The 19,884-nt window shown below is 48.2% G+C and overlaps 1 protein-coding gene across 2 annotated transcripts in view; it reads left to right on the forward strand.

The window, feature by feature from the left end:
- The first annotated feature begins 221 nt into the window (after positions 1–221).
- KATNAL1 (katanin catalytic subunit A1 like 1) overlaps positions 222–19,884 on the forward strand; it is a 152,235-nt gene continuing 132,572 nt past the window's right edge. The window contains exons 1-4 of one of the 2 annotated variants that reach the window (XM_081549310.1): positions 222–911; positions 8,049–8,191; positions 8,702–9,001; positions 9,357–9,442. The gene's annotated coding sequence lies outside the window, so the exon portion shown is untranslated. The remainder of the gene's footprint in view (positions 912–8,048; positions 8,192–8,701; positions 9,002–9,356; positions 9,443–19,884) is intronic. The other variant, XM_081549309.1, reaches the window with a different exon arrangement.

The following is a 19,884-nucleotide window of genomic DNA, read 5'->3' on the forward strand; positions in this document are numbered from 1 at the left end:
ACCCCCACCCCCGCCCCCGCCCCTCGCCCCGCTCCCGCCGGACCCGAGCGGGCACCAAGTGTCTCAAAGGTGAGGACGGAAGCGCCGAGGGCGCGCTCGCTCCGCCCCGGGAGCCTCCATTTGGCGAGTTCACAGCAGACTAGGAACGGAGACCCCTGCCGGCCGAGCGCCGCACTGCGGCCCCCAACCTCCCCACGCCGGCCGGCGGGGAGGGGGCGCGAACCCCCGACGCTCCTGTCCTTTGCGAGCCTGTCCTTGGTCCCACTTCCAAGGGCTCGGCGTGATCTCTTCCGAAAGACTTTAAAAGACGTATGTGCCCGTGTAGGGCGGCGCAGAGGTACCCTCTGCCTGCTCCCTTCCCCCCCACCACTCGCGCCACCCAGGGCCCCCCACCCAGCCACCCCGCACTGACTGCTGGGCACAGAGAACCCGAGAGCCGCTGTCCTCACTCAGCGAGTCCCTGAAAGACAGGGCGAGGTCTCACTCGGTTTCTTTCAAGTTCACGGAGGCTCAGCAGATGGCTCTTGGGCAAGCAGTTGCAGGCAAAGCCGTAAACTAGTGCTTGAACCTGTGTGTGTGTGAGTGTATGTGTGTGTGCGCGCGTGCATATGCCTGAGCGTGTCTGGGAGGGTGTGCAAGGTGAAGACGGAATGTACTAGCAATCAGAATGAAAAGAAGTGTGCAAAGGGCGGTGAGCACAGAGGAAAAACAGCTTCCTATGAGCCTGGCACTTCCTGAGCACGTCTAGTTGGCAGACTCAGGACTAGTAACCTTGCAGTTGTAATCGCCCCTTTCCTACCACCAAGCACTAGGAGAAACAGCTGCATGCAGGCTGGAGAAGAACAAAGCCTTGGGGACTGCTGATCTGGAGCGAATCCCTGTGGAGTGGGGGAGACTGGAGTCCTTGGAAGGTGAGGGGATGGATTGGGCCCTCCTTGTCCAGGAAACCCTGGCTTAGTATGAGCTGCTCCTGGCTGGGTTGGGGAGGTGGAATACTGCCTGCCGCCAGGTCCCAGAAGTGCTCAGGAGTCTAGAATTACTATCTGGGGTGGTTCTCAAAGGTGCATCACCCTCTCCTGGGAACTCGAGAGAAGAGCCAATCTGAGGGCCCCACCCTAGACATCCCAAATTACAGTCTCTGGGGGTGGGCTCCAGCTATCAGTTTTTAACAAGTCCCCTAGGTGATTGTGGTATTCTCTAAAGTGGTGTTCTCTAAACTGAGAATGCCCCGATTAGGACATGGATAGTAAAGGAACCGGCCGGGTGGCATTCCCAGTTGCTAGGCTGTGAAAGCCAGGCTTGTGGTCAAAATAAGACAGGAGGAATAGGGGTGTAACGCTGACAGGCATAGGATGGAGGGAAGACGATCCAGTTGGTGAGGATCGCGGGTCGTGGGGGGAGGAAAGTCCTGAATAAATGTTATTTTGGTCCTGTCGAAGGACCTGTCAAAGGTGGCAGGGCACCCACCTGGGAATGCCTAGAGGCAGCAGGAAGGCAGAGCCTGGGTGGGAGAGCAGAGGTGGGGTCACCTGTGTGGAGCCAGAATGGAAGGTCAACTCACGGAGGAACTATGTCTAGCGAGGTATCATCAGATAGAACATTTGCAGTGTTTACACCCATCACCACCATGTAGGACATGGGGTGGGGGTGGGGCAAAAAGGTCAAAACTTACAGGGAAGAGCTCTTCAGAGACTAAGAAAGAAAACCTGGTCAGTGCGGTGCCACTGAGTCTCAGAGAGGAAAGATATTCAAGAAAGAACTGGCAGGAGGAGGAGAAGGCCTCAAACATAAGCTGGCCTAGGGCAGTGTTTTCTGCCCCATTAGATGGCTGTGAAGCAATATGGTTGTGAAACCAGCATTTCAAACAATAATAGAAAAATCTCAGCATGTATTTAACATGGCAAAGATATAGTTCCATGGAATTTCTGTTTGAAATTTATGTTTTTTGGAAATTTATGTTTTTTGGGGTGGAAGCACAACATCATTCCTGTGTCATTCTTGCCAAAAATGTATAACCTCAAGGCAACCTGAATAAACATTAGAGAAACCAAAATTGAGGGACATTTGACAAAAAAACTCGTCCATACTATTCAAATGCCTCAAGATCTTAAAAGTCAAGAGAAGGTGGAGGCGCTGTCACAGACTCACAGGACTGAGAAGAAACAGCTAAATGCCATGTGGGATCCTTCATAGGCTCCCGGGACAGAAAAGGGACATGAGTGGAAAACTGGGGACTTTTTGTTGTGTTATTCGCTCAGTCGTATCCGACTCTTCAAGATGCTGTAGACTGTAGCCAGCAGTCTCCTCTGTCCATGAAATTTTCCAGGCAAGACTACTGGAATGGGTTGCCACTTCCTTCTCCAGGGTATCTTTCCCATCCAGGGATGGAACCTGGGTCTCCTGCATTGCAGGTGGATTTTTTTTAACTGTTTGAGCCACCAGGGCCTTTGGTTTAGTTAACAGTATTGCACAGATGTTAATTTCCGGGTTTTGTTACCTACTGTCTCCCAAGTCCATCCATAGCAAGAGTCCTCCTGGCCCAAGGGTCCTGGCTGGGTCATTCCAGCCAAGAGAACAACAGCAAGTTCAGCTCAGAAGCCAAGGCGTTTTATCCTTTGATGAGGGAACGGGGAGGTGGGAACTTGGGCTCTAGAGGATGTACTCTGCCGGCAGGCCATGGAATGGGGCTGCTTTATAGGGTGTGGCTGCTGGGGGGTAGTCGGGGTTGGGGGGGCTTGCCCATGCACAGCTGTGCCCCGTAGTCTCTGCCCAAGGCCACCTCCACCATCTTGAATCATGGTAGCCTTCAGCGTGCTTCTGCACGTGGCCAGGGGCAGAGGTGTCTGACAGCAGCCGGCCTGCACTAGGAACCCTCGTGCGACTCTTCAGGTGCGAGCCCTCTGCAAATGGCTGGACACAGGCAAGTGAAACTCCATTAAGCATGAAAGAAAAGGTTAGGCCTTATGTAGATTCCATCTTATTTTCCCCCGGGACCTCAGTGGACTTTGCAGGTGACAGTTTTGACAATTGCAGTGTGGTTCGGTTAGATGTTAACACTTGGAGAAGCTGGGTGAGGATCTCTTCCAGGGGGAGCCAGTCTGTTCTGGCTGGCTTGTAAACAGCAGACATGTATTTCTGACCGTTCTGGAGGTTGGAAATCCGAAATCATGGTGCCGACAGATTGTGTGTCTGGTGATAGCCTGCTTCCTGGTTCACAGATGCTGCCTTTTTGCTGTGTCCTGGGGGCCAGGGAGCTCTCCAGCCTCTTTTATGAGGTACTGATTTCATTCATGAGGCCCCCACCCTCATGACCTGATCACCTCCCAAAGTCTCACCTCCTAATACCATCACATTGGGCAGAGGGTTTCAACACGTGAAGTTGGTGGTGGGGGTGGAGGTAGGAACACAGCATTCAGATCATAGCAAGGGATATATGGGAATTTGTACTATTTTCACAACTTTTCTGTAAGTTTAAAATTAGTTCAAGATAAAAAGTTTAAGAAGTATGAAATGTATTTTTGTAGACGTGAGCTGGGAGGGGGTTTGTGATACAGACTTTTGGGTTGGCCAAAAAAATCATTTGGTTTTAATAAAAAGGAAAGGCATCTATTGAACAATAGAATCCCTAACCCAATGAACTCTTTGGCGAACCCAATACAGTGAGAAGGTTTGAGGTCCCCACTGTCTGGGGTGTGGAGGGTATGCGGACCAGGCGGTGAGGGAGCATTCCTGGAGCTGAGGTCCCAGGAGGTATTGTGGGTGCCATGGGGGAGTATGAGGAGCCCCAACCAGGGGTTGTGGTCAGAGAGGGGGCTGATGTTATCACAGTGTCTTCAGGTGACTGGATGCAGGCACAGTTCTGCAGCTTGACAGAGACTATGGATTCCAGAAGGGAGGGGATCTGTGATCCTAGGAAGTTTGAGAGCTGGGTGGGAGCTGTGGATGTCCGGATGTTGGAGGGCTATCCCTATAACCTACAACAGACAGCCCTTTGGGGGAAATCACATGCCAGGAAGAGGTCCCCTGCTATGCAGGGGAGGGTGCATTTGATAGTCTAGGGTTGTGTATTTTCTTTAATTTGGAGGGGGGATGGGAGACCTAATTTCAAGTCCCTGTTTCATAATCAAAGTCCTGTTTCACAATTCAAGTTTTTCTGAATCCTAAAAGCAAGTGAGTGTGTCTCTTCCACAAGGAATCCTTCAAGCAGTCTGTGGGGATGGAAGGTCCTGGTAATTCAGGAGCTTCTAACCTCCTTTGCAAACGTATTGACTTAGAGCAGTGTGGTTCTTAACTGAGGGGGATTTCATCCCCCGGAGACATTTGGCAATGTCTGACTTCCACGATGGCTCAGCGGGTAAAGAATCCCCCTGTGATGCAGGAGACACAGGAAATTCGGGTTCGATCCATGGGTCGAGAAGATTCCCTGGAGGAAACCCATTCCGGTATTCTTTCCTGGAGAATCCCATGGACAGAGGAGCCTGGCATGCTACGGTCCAAAGAGTTGCAAGGAGTCGGACGTAACTGAGTGACTGTACATGCATGCACGGAGACATAGTCAGTTGTCACAACTGTGTGTGTGTATGTGTTACTGGCATCTAGTGGGTAGAGGCCAGGGATACTGCTAAACCCCTACAGTGCCCAAGACGCCACTTCACCCCACAACAGAAAATGATCCAGTCCCAAATGTCAATAGTGCCAAGGCTGAGAAAACTTAAGTTAGAGGAGATGAAGATTTGAGGTCTGTTTATGGTCAGGAAAGCTGTCCGGGTGCTTTTCATAAAAGAAGAGTATTAAACGTCATTTCTTGGCCTGATTTACAATGGATAATTATAACCTGCCTGCCTAAAATTCACACTGTAGTTTTCAGTGGGTATCTTTCTTCATGCTTAAACAGGCTTAGTGCCCTGTCTTCTCGACAGTGGGAGAGTATTCTATGCCTGAGTCGGTTACAGGCCAACAGGGGGTGAAACAATTGGTCTGTGACGTGATTTGAAACCTTTGGGAGATGGTTGTTGTTGTTCAGTCTCTAAGTCGTGTCTGTCTCTCTGCGACCCCATGGATTGCAGCACGCCAGTCTCCTCTCTCCTCCACTATCTCCCGGAGTTTGCTCAAATTCATATCCATTGAGTCGGTGAAGCTATCTAACCATCTTAACCTCCGCTGCCCCCATTCTCCTTTTGCCTGCAGTCTTTCCTAGCATCAGTTTGGGAGATAGAAAGCACTCAAACAAGAAACTTGGGACATTATCATCATTATTAATTATTAGTTCTATTATAGCACTTATTCAGCCACTCTCAGGATTCCCATGAGATTCCGATGAGCACCGAGGTCAAAATCAGATTCTTGACCTTCGGTCTAACCAGATACCGCCTGGAATTAATATGTTACAGTTAAAAGCAGGGCGCTCTCCCTCTGCAGGGCCCGGCTGCCTGCTCCCAGCATTTGGGGAAGGCTCTGCACTGGCAACATCAGCTTCAAAGCAATCTTCAATCTTCTGTTTGTACTCGCTGTTCCCATATTTAGAACAGAGCGGCACATACTTGTCTATTGCTTCAAGGCAAGAGCAAATGCTGGAGGTATTAAATAGAGCCTCATTGCAAGCAAACAAGGGCAAGGGAGCCCAGAAGAAGTTCAGAATTTGTCTCAACTTTTCCTTCCATGTTAATGATAATTATTCAGAGCAGCAGCATTTAAAATGGGAAGTCCGGCTGCTCACTGTTTGATAAACTGAATGATTGCCTTTTTATAAACCACGAAGATTAGTTCATGAAACCTGATTTGGCTTTTTTTTTTCTTAAACAGTACTTCAATATTAAGCAAGCCTGGACAGCTATGAACAGGTATAGAAGGAGCTGGGTTTCCCTTTGTAAGGTGTTTGGTTTTTTTTATTTTGTTCATTTTTTTCCTGGGATTTCTATTTTTAGAAAGATAGTATCAATCTCATCCTTAGCAATTTAAAGTTTCAGCAAAGGGTGACTTAATAATTTTTTTTGTTTGTTTTTAGTTACTTATTTTTGGCCATGCTGGGTCTTCATTGCTGTGTGGGCTTTTCTCCAGTTGCAGCAAATGGGGGTTACTCTCTACTCTCTAATAGGGGTGTGCAGGCTTCTCATTGCAGTGGCTTCTCTTATTATGGAGACCTGGCTCTAGGGTGTGTGGGCTTCAGCGGTTGTGAAGCCTGGTCTCTAGAGGACAGGCTCAACAGTTGTGGCTTAGTTGCTCCATGGGACATGGGATCTTCCCAGATCACAGGTCGAACCCGTCTCCTGCATTGGCAGGCGGATTCTTTACCGTTGAGGGAAAGTGTGACTTTGGGAATTTTGAATGGTGATGTATGTTGCGTCTCCGCTTGACAAATCTTTATTGAAGTCGGTTTGGAATGATCCTGGCATGATTCTTCCTTAAGAATCCATGTTATTTCATAGTACAAATGCTGCTTTTTAAATATGGAGAAGCTGCCCCCGACTTTAATTTGAGGTTTGGTAGCTGACTCATCCTCACCGTCTTGCTGAGGCCCTTAGAAACATGCATTTAAAGGTGTTAGCTGAGTTGAGAGGCAGAAATTTTAGCTACAGGGCAGAAGTATGTCTTTGCAATGCATACTGGCATGTCCCAGGCAGGACCCGCGACTCTGACTCCTGGTGGAAATAATCAAACCATGATAAGTGTTAATATTTATTGGCTATTTAGTATGTGCCAATATGAGTCCTGAATTTTCCTGTGGAATGACTCACTTAACCCTTACCACAGTTTTCTGTTTTTTTTTTTTTTAATATTTATTTATTTATTTGGCTGTGCCAAGTCTTAGCTGCAACACAAGGGATCTTTTAGTTTTGGCATGCAAACTCTTAGCTGCGTGGGATCTAGTTCCCTGACCAGGGATTGTACCTGGGTCCCCTGCATTGGGAGTCTTAGCCACTGGACCATCAGAGAAGTGGTAGGTGCTACTTACCACCTGTTTTACAGGAAGGAAACGGAGGCTTAGAGAGGTCAGTTACTTTACCCAAGGTCGTGGAACAGAAAGACTCCACTAGAATTTGAAACAAGTCATCTGTATCTAGGGTCCCGGCCCTTAACTTTTTTCCAAAAGACATGCTCTAAGAAACATGAATAATATTAGTGTGTGATTATTACATGAAAGTCGTTCAGTCATGTCCAACTCTTTGTGACCCCATGGACTGTAGCCCACCAGGCTCCTCTGTCCATGGGATTTCCCAGGCAAGAATACTGGAGTGGGTTGCCATTCTCTTCTCCAGAGGATCTTCTGGAACTCGGGTCTCCTGCATTGCAGGTAAATTCTTGTTTTTCTTAAATGTTTCAGTACCTTTTCTGCCCTGGAGGTGTGATGGTAACTAGAATCCTGAGTGTTGTCTTTTTTACAAAGAGTAGATTTGGAAATAGCTGGACGCAAGTTCACACACTCCCTTCCCAGCACAATGTGAACAGACGGCCTCCTGGAACAAATGTGGTGCCCCATGAGACCCCCTCCGTTTCTCCTCCTTCTCCCTAAGATGAATTTGGGTGATGGGGTGTTTCAGATTTTCTTTTAGAGACGCTTTTCTTTTTCTACACTTTTCCTAACACGATGCAGTTGATCCCCTTTGGAAGTTCTATCACGCCTCTGGTGTTGTAGTGCATGAAGTCTTTTCCTCACAGCTGTGTTTCTGGAAGCTAAGTGCATGGCAGGAAAGACGTATTTATCTTGGAACTGAGACTTGAGAAGCGAGTTCTGCCCTTAAACAAGACCTCCCCACCTGGGATTTCAACCTAGGTACATAAGGGAGCCAAAGGTAAAATTTAAGAGTCAAGGGAACAAGAAACCCTTTTCTATGAGTTTAGATGAAAGCTGATGAAGTAATGTACAACCGTCTTTCATTTCTGTGGGGTTTTAGTGACAGTGTGTCCACCGCTGCCTGCCTGTACACCTGTCCAGGGTGGCTAGGGGGTGCGGGGGAGCGGTTGGCAAATCACTTTCAACAGTGAATATTCAGGCATGAGTATGTCCTTTTTGCATCAAGCTGAAAATGGAACATTTTGATACCATACAGACAGTTCTTTCTTGAGAGACATGTGGTAACCTGTTGGCATGGCCTAGGAGGCTCTCTGAAATTGGTCCCCAGCTCTCCGGTCCAGCGCTGGCACCTGCCACTCTGTCCTTTGCAGCTACACCATATTCCAGATGGGGTGAAAGGTGAGTTTCAGCCACATATCAGAATCCCAGGGACTTGGGAGGCTGCAACTTTGAGACTTAGCAACATGACTAGGGTGGATGATGTGGTCTCAGAATGACCTGCTTGGCAGATCATACCCTCAAGAGTTCAGTGTCATAATTTAAGGTGTGTTGACTGAAAAAAAGAAAAAAGCACACCATGAAAGTTGAGAATTATGTGGGTTTTAAAACTTTTTTACTTACTTATTAACGTTTTGGCTGCAGTGGGTCTTGGTTGCTGCTCGTGGGACAACTCTTCTGGTGGTGAGGAGCATGGGCCCTGGGACACTCAAGCTCAGTAGTTGTGGCTCACGGGCTTAGTTGCCCCATGGCATGTAGAATCTTCCATGTCCCCTGCATTGGCAGATGGATTCTTAACCACTGGACCACCAGGGAAGTCCCTGTGTGTTTTTTTTTTTTCAATTGAAGTGTAGTTGATTGACTGCGTTGTGTTGAGAATTCTGTTTTACTTGGTGACCCTACCGAGGACAGCAGCCTGGGATGGGAGCCTCCCAACCCTGTAGGACTGTCCATGCCTGGTGCACCCACGTGGATGCCTCATCGTGGGCTGCTGTCCTTCACTTCGTCTCGTGAATTGCACTTGTCCTTCAATATCCAGTCATCTTCCAGTCAGCAGCTTTCCTTGGCCCAGCCCTCCGATTGAGATGCCCCCTCACTGCCACCATAATACCCTGGGCTTCTCCTGGTGCCCATACACACCAGGCCTCAAGAGAATTGTGTTAGCTGGATGAACCATTCCCTTCACATACCTCTGAAGATACGGGAACTTGGGTAAGTTTCATTGTTAAGTCAGAGTGTCTGTCAATGGAAGGGCTACACAGCCTGGAATTTTCCAGTTTGGGATCAAAATAATCTATCTTGATCTCTGCCTGAGGAAACCGTACAGATCTTACACCAGAAGTTCCTAATTTGGGACAAGGAAAATGTGACTGCTGTATCAGTGGGCTATCTAGAATAGCAGTAATAATAATAATGGCACCCAGGAAATCAAACATTTGTTAGTGACAAGCACAGAGCAAAGTAAGCACTCTTGCTTGACAGCCAAATGGGGCCGCATGTGAGGGATGTTAAGGTAGTGTCCTTATTTACGGTTTTGTCATCTCAGTTTTTTCTAATGACTTTTCAGCTTCCTTGAGGCCTGACTTGAAGGAGGAAACCAGGGCCGAGTTTGCAGGGGAGCTGCAGTAGAAAGCTCCCATTCCTGACCCATTGGTAAGTTTATGAATTATTGATGGCGACTTTCAGCTGTCAATCCAGACAGCAGATCTTGGCCATTCTAACCACCAGCTTAACTTCTTCCAAGGAGGCCTGTGGCTTTTCCAAATGAGGGCTATCCCTTTCAAGCAGCTCAAAAGACTCTGTTTATTTAGAATTATTAAGTACAAGCTTTATGTGTGTGTGCTGTGTGCTAAGTCACCTCAGTCATGTCCAACTCTTCGCGACCCTATGGACTGTAGCCCACCAGGCTCCTCTGTCCACGGGATTCTCCAGGCAAGAATACTTTTCAACCCACATGGAGTGGGTTGCCATGCCCTCCTTCAGGAGATCTTCCTGACCCAGGGATCAAACCCACGTCTTTTATGTCTCCTGCACTGACAGGTGTGTTCTTTACCGCTAATGCCAACTGACAAGCTTTATAGAAGGATAGAATATATATATATATATATATTTTTTTTTTTTTTTAATATTTATTTATTTGGCTGCACTGGGTCTTAGTTGTGGCATGCAGCATCTTTAGTTGTAGCATGTGAACTTTTAGTTGCAGCATGTGGGATCTAGTTCCCTGACCAGGGATGCAACCCAGGCCCCCTGCATTGAGAGTGCGGAGTCTTGGCCACTGGGCCACCAGGGAAGTCTCTGGAGTTGGTGTGTGTGTATGTGTTTGTGTATGTGTGTGTGTGTGTGTGTGTGTGTGTGTGTGTGTGTGTGTGTGTGTGTGTGTGTGATTATTTTGGATCCACAGTTGGTTAGGTCCAAGGATGTGAAACCTGCAGATACAGAGGGTGACTGTCCAGTTCTAGAGAAAAGAGTGCTGAGTGTCCATAAGAGTCCAATCAAGATTTTGCTAAGAATGAACGTAATAGCTCATCCTTTCCCTCAGGTTCTCCCACCTGTTCCATGGCCAGTTCTTTTTCAGGAGGTCGGAAGCTCTGCCAGTTTCAGAGCACACTTTGGTTCTCGGATCCCCTTGGGTCTGACAAGTTGGGAGGCTCATACCCATCTCTCATAGAGGAATACCAGCAGCGTTGGCATCCTGTCCTTTGGAAGGCTACCTGAGGCCGTGCCTTGGCCCTGGGCACTCTGGACCGGCTGGCCTCTCAGGCAGCTCCCGCCAGAGGTGCCCAGGTGTCCTCTGAAGGAGGGCTGTGGGGAAGCGGGGAGGGGAAGGTTTCGAGGTTTGCCTGGCTGTCCGTGCAGTGCTTTGATTACAGCTCAGGGAGCCATCACTCCCCAGAAGCCCTGTTGTATTTGTAGTCCTGCTGCCAGCCGTAATGAGATGTCTACACAGACTCTTGACCACCAGGATCAGAAACTGAGCAAAGACTTCTCAATGCCGGCTTGGAAGGTGTCTAGGAACCAGGATCACACCAACCTGTCGGCAAACATGTAGCCCTGATTTCCAGAGCATCCATTGGCAGGGTCTCTGGGTCTCTGGTGGTCCCAGCACTGGCGGTGCAGCAGGAGGCCCCACCAGGACTCCTGGGTTTGGCCTCTGGGAGACCACCTGCCCTCAATGGGACCAGGCTCCAGGCAGCGGGTATCTGCCTGCTCACTCCTGCTTTCTCAGCACCTGGAATAGTGCCAGGCGGAGGAGTCACCCCATCCACATCGGTGGAGTGAATGAATGCATCACTGAAGTCTGGCCTGAGCTGGGGAAGGGCTTGCCTCTTGTTCCAGAACAGGCCTGGGTGGGAAAGTGACTGTGGCTCTCCTCTGCGGCTCTAAAGCAGTGCTATTCTGAGAAGGCCTTGGGCTGCGAGAACCAAGGTTATTGTTCCTCCGTTATCTCTCTCTCCTGTAACTGAGTCATCACTGAAAGACTACCCTAGAGATGAGAGAAAGCAAAATGTTGCAGGGCATCTTCAGATAGGGGCATCCGGGGAGGGCAGGAGATGGGTACAGTCAGGGCAGCACCTTCTGGGCGGGGGCAGGGGCGGGGCCCTTTGGAGGCAAGTTGCATATATTTGCATCCAGGCCCACCTACATCCTGACCCTCAAAGGGCCTGCCCAGCTCTTCCCACCTATAGAAAGACTAATCTTTCTTGGGCTCTCTCCTTTGCAGGATGTGCTGAACCAAAATTTAACTGCTAAGGTTCTAGCAATCTTCAGGGCGGGGAACGCAAAATGAACACATCATTTAAAATTTAAATTTCCAAATGTCATTTCCAGTTTTTATTCTTTATAAATGCTGTGCTTAGTTGCTTAGTCAGGTCCAATTCTTTGTGACCCCATGGACTAGAGCTCCCCCCCCATCCCCTCCAGGCTCCTCTGTCCATGGGATTCTTCAGGCCGGAACACTGGAGTGGGTAGCCGTTCCCTTCTCCAGGGAATCTTCCCAACCCAGGGATCAAACCTAGGTCTCCCGCATTGCAGGCCGATTCTTTACCTTGTGAGCCACCAGGAAAGCCCTGTATAAATAGAGGACAGCATATTTTGAAGAGTTTCCCGGGAGGGAGAAAGGCAACTTAGTCAATCCTGAATCTTCACTTGAGGGGACTGGGTTTCCTCTTTTCCTGTGTTGTTTGTGTGCCCCACGGTCCTCCTGCCTCATCCCAGTAAAGGACGAATGTGGCTCGGGAGAAATTGGGTGCATTCCTGCTTCAGCTCACCCTACATTTTACGAGCAGAAAATGGACTCTCGCTGCTCTGAAAACCATAAAACCCGTGTTTGTCCTGTGTTCTTTAGAAAACGCTTCCCAGCGCGGCGGCGCGTTGTGTAACCCGCCTGGGCATCACATTGCCCCGATGAGCTGCCCAGGCTTTTTCGTGCAATAATAAGCTTGATCTTTTTTTAAAATTCAGCTGCAAGGAACCACCACCGCTGCCCGCTCCAAGTCACGTGCCCCAGTCACGTGGTGCTGAGACACAGAAGCCGGCTGGCCATCATTAACTAATGCTTACTACTGGGGAGAGGGGCGGGGGGAAAAATGAAGGTTTTAAAGACACAAACTCTGTTTTTATAAAAATAAAAAAAAAAACCAAGCAGGACTGCAACGGAAGGTATACAGGGTGGGTGGGATGTCTTGCTAAGCTCTTTCCAAGGAAACGAAAAGAGCCGAAAAGTACCCGCTGGCTTTGCTCTGCTCCCAGGACTCGGCCGCTGAGCCTCGGCGCGGGAGGTGCAGGCCATTCTGGCGCTGGTCCCCAGCGCCGGAGGTGGAGGACTGCATCCTTTAGGAGCAAAAATCCCCTCTCTTCGGTTCCTTCTGGAATTCCTGCCCCTGGGTGGGTGGAGTTCGGGGAGGGATGAGGGGTAGGGAGGAGCTTGGAGAGCCCCTGGGCGCTTCTGGAGTTTTCAGGAACGTGCCAGCCAGCATCCGGAGGAGCGTGGCTCCTTTAAATCTTACTGCGGTTGCAATACACACTTCAAGGACTCTTGCCCACCTGAATGTTTCCTTGTTCAGTCGTTTGAATTTAGAAAGAAGTTCTTTCACTTTCTGGAGCTTGTCTAGTGTTACTTTCGTTCTCAGAAACTGGAATTATCAAGCTGAGTTTGTTTGATTTTCGCCTGGAGGTGACAATGGTGGGAGTGAATCAAGAATTTAGAATCTTGGCTGGAGGGAAAGCTAAATACAGATAAAAGGCCCCAGAAGAAACTGACAACGCTTTAAACAAACAAACAAAAAAAACTAGCTGTTTTATTTCACATTATATATAATTTCCGAAACACTGTGATACAGACTCAGCCTTGAAGGAAAATCCACTGATGTAACCTGGAGCCTTAAATTTGTATTTTACTTAATTCTCTTCAGAAGGAACAAATACAGAAGGAAATGTCCAGTGTTCTAGATCCACTGTATCATTGGAATATAGTTATTGCAGGACATTTAGTTAACTCCCTCTTCACTTTTCCTTCACTCTGCTCTCTTTAAAAAAGATAAAAGTATGTGATCTAAATGGATGGATCCAGGTTTTGTAGGGCCTGAAGCTTTTACAGTTTGAGAGGCCCTTTTGAAGAGAATAGAAAATTAGAAAACTAGATACCGCAGTATCAGAGGGGATTTCCCTGGTGGTCCAGTGATTAAGACTCCAGGCTCCCAATGCAGGGGGCCTGGGTTTGATCCCTGGTCAGGGATCTAGATACCACGTTCTGCAATGAAGATCAAAGATCCTGCCTGCCGCAACTAGGACTGGGCACAGCCAAATATTAACAGTAAACACATATTTTTTTAAACTATCACAAAATTCAGAAAAATACTTATTGCTTGCTTGACACACCTCTAAAATCCTTTAAACCTGCATTTTGAGGGTGTATATTCTTTAACAGACTCATCTTCTTGAAAGGAGAGAACTTTATTGTTGAGCATTTAATCAGCTTTAAATGTGCCTACAATTGTACAAGCTTGATGATTGGAACAATTTCCTCCAGACTAGCTTCGGACTGGTCTTTTCTGGCTGTGTTTCACATCTTGTTTCTCCTCCCCGCCCAGAATACTTCTGGTGCCAGACTCCGCAGGACACGCTGGAATTGTGACCCGCCCTCTGGATCTGAGCCTTCCCATCTCAGGGAGGGCGGGGTGGGAGGGGGGCGGAGCCGTAGGAACATTCCTGGAGATCTTCCCTACTCTAGAGCAGCTTTCAGTAACTCAACTATAAACATATAGTTGGTAAATTTATAAATCTATCTTAAGCCAAAGTAAAGGTATCTTTAGCTCAGGTTCCTCTTTGCCAGACCCAGAATATCTGTGGCCACTCCAGAGTCACCCAAAAGGAGGAGGAATATGGCCAAAGAGCAGCCAGAGTAGAAAGAAGCAGCTATCTTAAGCGATTAAGGTCATAGTATCTCACCATTGCCAAGTTTACAGAAGCAGATGACCATGAATGTGTGGTTGGGGCTGCTGCCTGGGCCTCCACTGGGGGCTGGGAAGTGAGAGGCCTGAAGTTTCATTTTCATTAGCTTCAGGCTCTTTCTGCTTCTGGGTCCATTGTAAGTGTATCTCAAGGAGTCATTTCTGGGTCCTAGATTTACAAATACTTGTTAGAGACAAGCTTGCTTATCTGGACATCTTGCATGGAATGATTCATTGAGGTAAATTTCATTTAATAAAAAGCTTTGGCCAGGGTCCCTTCTCCCAGTCACACTCAGGGAAAAACAATCTCCGTCACACGTGCCAGTACAGGGAGCAGGTAGGGAGGGTAGAACACGGTACTTCCTCCGCTCTGTGCCCAGCACCACCACATGCCTTGTTCCACACATCACACCTCAGGAGTGGCTGATAATTAGTTCTGCTGCAGACAAGAGACCCAGGAGGCCCAGAGAGATTGTTTCCTGGCCACAGTCACATGGCAAGAACGTCTCAAGGCTGGAACTCAGAACCAGCTGTGTCTGACTGCAGGCTGGTTCCTTCCTGGCAGAAGTGAAGTTGCCATTGACTGTAGCCTACCAGGCTCCTCTGTCCATGGCATTTTCCAGGCAAGAACACTGGAGTGGGTTGCCATTTCCTTCACTAGGGGATCTTCCCGATCCGGGGATTGAACCCAGGTCTCCCGCATTGCGGGCAGACGCTTTACCCTCTGAGCCACCAGGAAGCCCCTGGCAGAACTCTGACCTTCAGCTTCTGAAGTGAGTGTAACACCTGTCTCATTTTAATTCCTTGAGTGGAGCTATGTTTGCAGCGGTATTGGGTCGTAGCTCCCCCTTCACCTCCCTCCCTGCAGAGCGTGATCACCTGTTCTGCTCACATAAGTGGGGACCAGGACTCCTGACCAGCCTTCAGGGCCCCTCTCCTCCTCTGACGGTAATGTTCTTCGCTGGCGTTGTCTCCTGCCGGGGCCCCTGCAACCTTGTTGATGCCACATCTCTCTCTCCCATGGACGCCCCTGAGATACAACGCCGCACAGAGGAAAGTCACCTGGTCAGATCATGCGCCTAGCTTGTCAGGCAGTATTTTGAATTTGGAAAGGCTTCTAACATGCTCTTTATTGGGGAGAGGAGGCTGGCGGTTCTGATGATCAGTAGATGCACGAATTAGCTGGATAAGAGCAGCCTGAGTGTGAGTGGTTACCTCCCTCCTCCCCCATCCCCCACCAGTGAGCTGCCATTTGACCCAGCTTCCAGCTTCCTGACCACAGTAGTGGGTACCCTCCATCCTCCCCTGCTGGACAACGGCTCAGGAGCACTGCTGCTCCTTTCACTGGGGCCCCACCTCCCCCAGACCATTGTCATTGAGGGCTGGACGGGGGTAGGGCAGTGAGGACTCCCCCCCACCGCCCTGTGCTCTGTAGAATTGATTATTGGCCTCTTGACTGCTACACAGTGGTACCCACTCCGCAATGGGCACACCAGTCTGGCAATCAACAGTACCCTCCGAAGTTACCAAAGGTCCCCTGGGGGCCACGTTGCCCCTAGTTGAGGGCCACTATCAGCTTCCAGTTGTGTGGGTTCTTTTTTTCTCTTCTATCCTTTTGTTTGTCAGCAAATGTGTTCTTGTACCTTTCTTTTTTTTAGTATGTGTAGCTTCTTCAGGTGTGGGGTCAGGCCGTCTAGGGAGATGACCACAGGAGGAGACCCAGGGCTCCCAGGCCAGCACTGCTTGGGTGAGAGTGTCGTGAGGAAAAGGGTCATACTCCTAATGAGAAAAGCACACTCTTTTCTCCACTATTTATTTATTTTATTATTACTATTACTATTTTTAATCCTGTCATCGTGTCTATGATGCATATTAGTGGCTTTGGTGCATGGAAAAGAATGTTTCTTTTTTTTTGGCTGTGCCGAGGTGGCTCCTGGGATCTCAGTTCCTCAACCAGGGATTGAACCCAAGGCCCCTGAGTCTGAGGGGCCTTGGTGGTTGAGTTCTGCAGTCAGAGACCCAGATTTGAGTCTCAGTGTTGCTCCTAATTAGCCATGCGACTCTGGAGAAGTTCCTTTACCTGTCAGTGTCTCAGTTTCCTAGTCTGTCATCTGGGAACAATAACATCTGTATTGTTGCATCGTTCTCAGAATTCAATGAGGTGATACGTGTGCCTGACACAGAGTAAACATCTAAACAATGTAACCCTTTAAAAAATTTCTGAACCAATCTTTGATTATTTCTATTTTTTTTTAAATTACTTACCTTAATTGGGCCTCATTTTTTAACTTACTGGCTGGGCTGCGCAGCATATGGGATCTTAGTTCCCAGACTAGGAATTAAAGCTGCACCCCCTGCACGGGGGAGACATAAGAGACGTTGGTTCAGTCCCTGGGTTGGGAAAGAGCCCCTGGAGGAGGTCATGGCAACCCATTCCATATTCTTGCCTGGAGAATCCCGTGGACAGAGGAGCCTGGCTGGCTACAGTCCATGGGGTCGCTGAAGCGACTCAGCATGCACGCATGCCTCTGCATTGGAAGCCTCGAGTATAAACCACTGGGCTGCTGGGGAAGCCCCTGATTATTTTTTTTAATTATGTAGGTAAATAGATTTCTGCCCAAACCTTCCACATCACTGTGTCCACCTCCTGCTACTGTTGATTCTGGAAACAGTGTACCAAGCACCAGCTTTGGGAGCTCCTTGTTCTTCGTGGGAGATACAGATGCCCTATCCGTGGTTACAGCAAAGATGTGCTCTCCTGAGAAGGCTCTGCTCGCCACCAGTGACCAGGGTCAGGATCTTGGCCGCAGTCATCTTGGTTTGCAGTGTGCCTGCTCCGCTCATGCTGAGCCAGAGGTATCTGACGAACATTTGTAACCCCATGTTGTGTCCATGAGCGGTTTACGAGTGTGAATTTCAAACGAGAAGTAATTTTTAAAAAATGGAAAGCGGTGAAAAAATCCTGAATGTCGTTGGCTCTGGGTGTGGACCAAGTCATTCAGTGTTAGGAAAGGTTCTAAAAGGCAATGTCTGAAGCTGCCTTGGCTCAACAGCCAACGATAACCAGCAAGAGATGGGTCGAGGGATGGACGAAACCCAAAGGACTGGGAGCGTCCGGGCTGGGAGGTTCCACATGGACAGCCTCCCAGCCTCCCAACCTCCCCCCAGGAGCCTGCCAAGACTTTGTTTGAAGACTTGGAGGCTGGAGTGATGAAATGTTGGCCCCCAGCCATGGATACTTCCTCCGAACGAGGCCCCTTTGAATTTCCCTGACTTCAAAGTGGGGTGGGGTGGTGGCTGTGAAACAGCTGGGGAGAGTCTTATAGTCCTTGCAGATGGGCTCTTTCTCAACGCACTGCAGCTGTAGAAAAGCCCTGGGAAATGTGCTGGAAAATATGCCTGGGAGGACAGACACCAGCTCAGAGGAGCAGCACAGGCTTGATTTTGAAACCCTCCGGTTTGGTGGAAGTATATAAACCTGAGGGCTGCAAACGGTAAACCCCTCCCAAGCAACTGGAAGGACAAACAGTGCTCTTAAGAAAACCTTTCAGGACTTAATGTGCTGCTTACTCGGAGGAGCTTCTGAACATGAAGAGTCTTGCTACCGGCTGGCAGCTGCTTGCTTATTTCCCCACAAATGTGACATTAAAGCTCAGATTTGTAAGCATGGAGATGGTTTGAAAAATTCTGAGGGCGTAAACAGGCATCACCCGTCCAACATACACTCTATCATCCTATAGTCTTCTGGACACGGTGAAAGAGTAGCTTCCTTGGGGGTTTGAGAGCTGGAGAGCCAGAGCGGAAAGGAGCTTAGAGGAGCACAGGAAGGCAGCTTCCACCCCAGAGGCTGTTCGCTTCCCCTTTCTCTTCCTTTTTCTAGTTCAACAAAGCCCAAGGCCTGGGAATTGTAGCCAAATCTACTGGCTGATGTAGAAAAATGGGCAAGAGGATCCTGGACACCAACTCACATGTCCACTAGAGTTGAGCGCTCGTGTTATTTATAAATCCACGTTGTTACTGGGGCTTCCCTGATGGCTCAGTGGGTAAAGAATCCTCCTGCAACGTAGGAGACACAGGAGTTGCGGGTTCGGTCCCTGGGTTGGGAAGGATCCCCTGGAGGAGGGCACGGCAACCCACTCCATTATTCTTGCCTGGAAAATCCCATGGACGGAGGAGCCTGGTAGGTTAGAGCCCAAAGTGTTGCAAAGAATCGGACATGACTGAGAGACTTGGTACTCACGCACATCGTTCCTGGGGAACCTCAGCAATTATCTGGGACAGATCAACTTTGGATGTAAGATGACATTTTAACACAGTATGTACTTAAAACAACAACAACACCTTTTTGGGGAATTCCCTGGAGGGGTTAGGACTCCACACTTTTACTATGGAGGGCCAGGGTTCAATCCCTGGTTGGGGAACGAAGATCCTGGAAGCCACGTGGTCCAAACAAACAAAAAAAACCTTTTTTTTTTTTTTTTTCTGACCATAATAAAAAACCTTTTATATTGCAATAATTTTAGACAGAAAACTGAAAATAGTATGGAGGGTTTTCATATTCCCTCACCCAGCTTCCTCTAATGTTTACATCTTACATAATCATAGTACAATGATCAAAACCAAGACATTAACTTTGGTGTAAAACTTCAAACTATGGGTTTATTATTTGAAGCTCATCAGTTTTTCTACTAAATGCCCCCTTTTCTGTCCCAGCATCCCACATCATGTTTAGATGTTGCTTCTGCTTAGTTTCTCCCAGTCTGTGACAGTTCCTCAGGGTTTACCTGTTCACTTTCATGATTTTATCACTAAACACTTGCATGATTTTATCACTACTGAAAAACACCAATCTGTTATTTTGTAGAATGTCCCTCCACTTGGGTTGGTGTGTCTGTTCATGATGAATTTTTAGCAAGGATACAACAGAAAGGATGTGCCATTCTCAGTGTATCATGTCCAGAGATTCGTGATGTTGAGAATTCTCATTACTGGTGAGGTTTACCTTCCTCCTTTGCCTAACAGGCTGGATAAAGTTACTATTTTTCCTTTTTCAGTTAATACATATCCTGGGCTAGGGGGAGGCCGGGGTGGGGGCTGTCTTAAACTTTCAACTACCCTGTTAAATACTGTCTTCAAAGTTCCAAAGTGTTTTCTTTACTCCTCTCCTCTGTGGTTACAGTATTCATTGTTAATATTTAGGTTAATTTGTTACCACTTACATTTTTTTGGGGGGAGCTTTCTTCCACATCCTGGTTTGTTTTATTTAATTTACGCATAGCAAATTTCATTCTTTGTGATGTATAGGTCTATCTATGGGTTTTGACAAATGCAAGGAGCAGTTACAATACAGAATAATTCTGTCACAAAAATGCCCTGAAGCTTCCTTTTTATGGTCAGCCCCTCCCTGTACTTTGTCGCCTAGTGATCACTGACCTGTTTTCTGTCCCTACACAAAGTGTGTCCTTTTCCAGAATGTTAAATAAATGGAATCATATAATAGTCTTTTGGATCCGGTTTGTTTCATTTGGCCAAAGGCATCTAAGAGTCATCCCATTCTATTGCATGGATCAATAATTTGTTCCTTTTTATTGCTGAGTGATATTCCATCCTTGGCACCTCAGGCTGTGGCTGCCATAACCATCA

Source organism: Giraffa tippelskirchi, chromosome 12 (assembly GCF_054371585.1).
Source record: "Giraffa tippelskirchi isolate mGirTip1 chromosome 12, T2T-mGirTip1v1.2.pri, whole genome shotgun sequence".
Taxonomy (NCBI): Eukaryota; Metazoa; Chordata; class Mammalia; order Artiodactyla; family Giraffidae; genus Giraffa; species Giraffa tippelskirchi.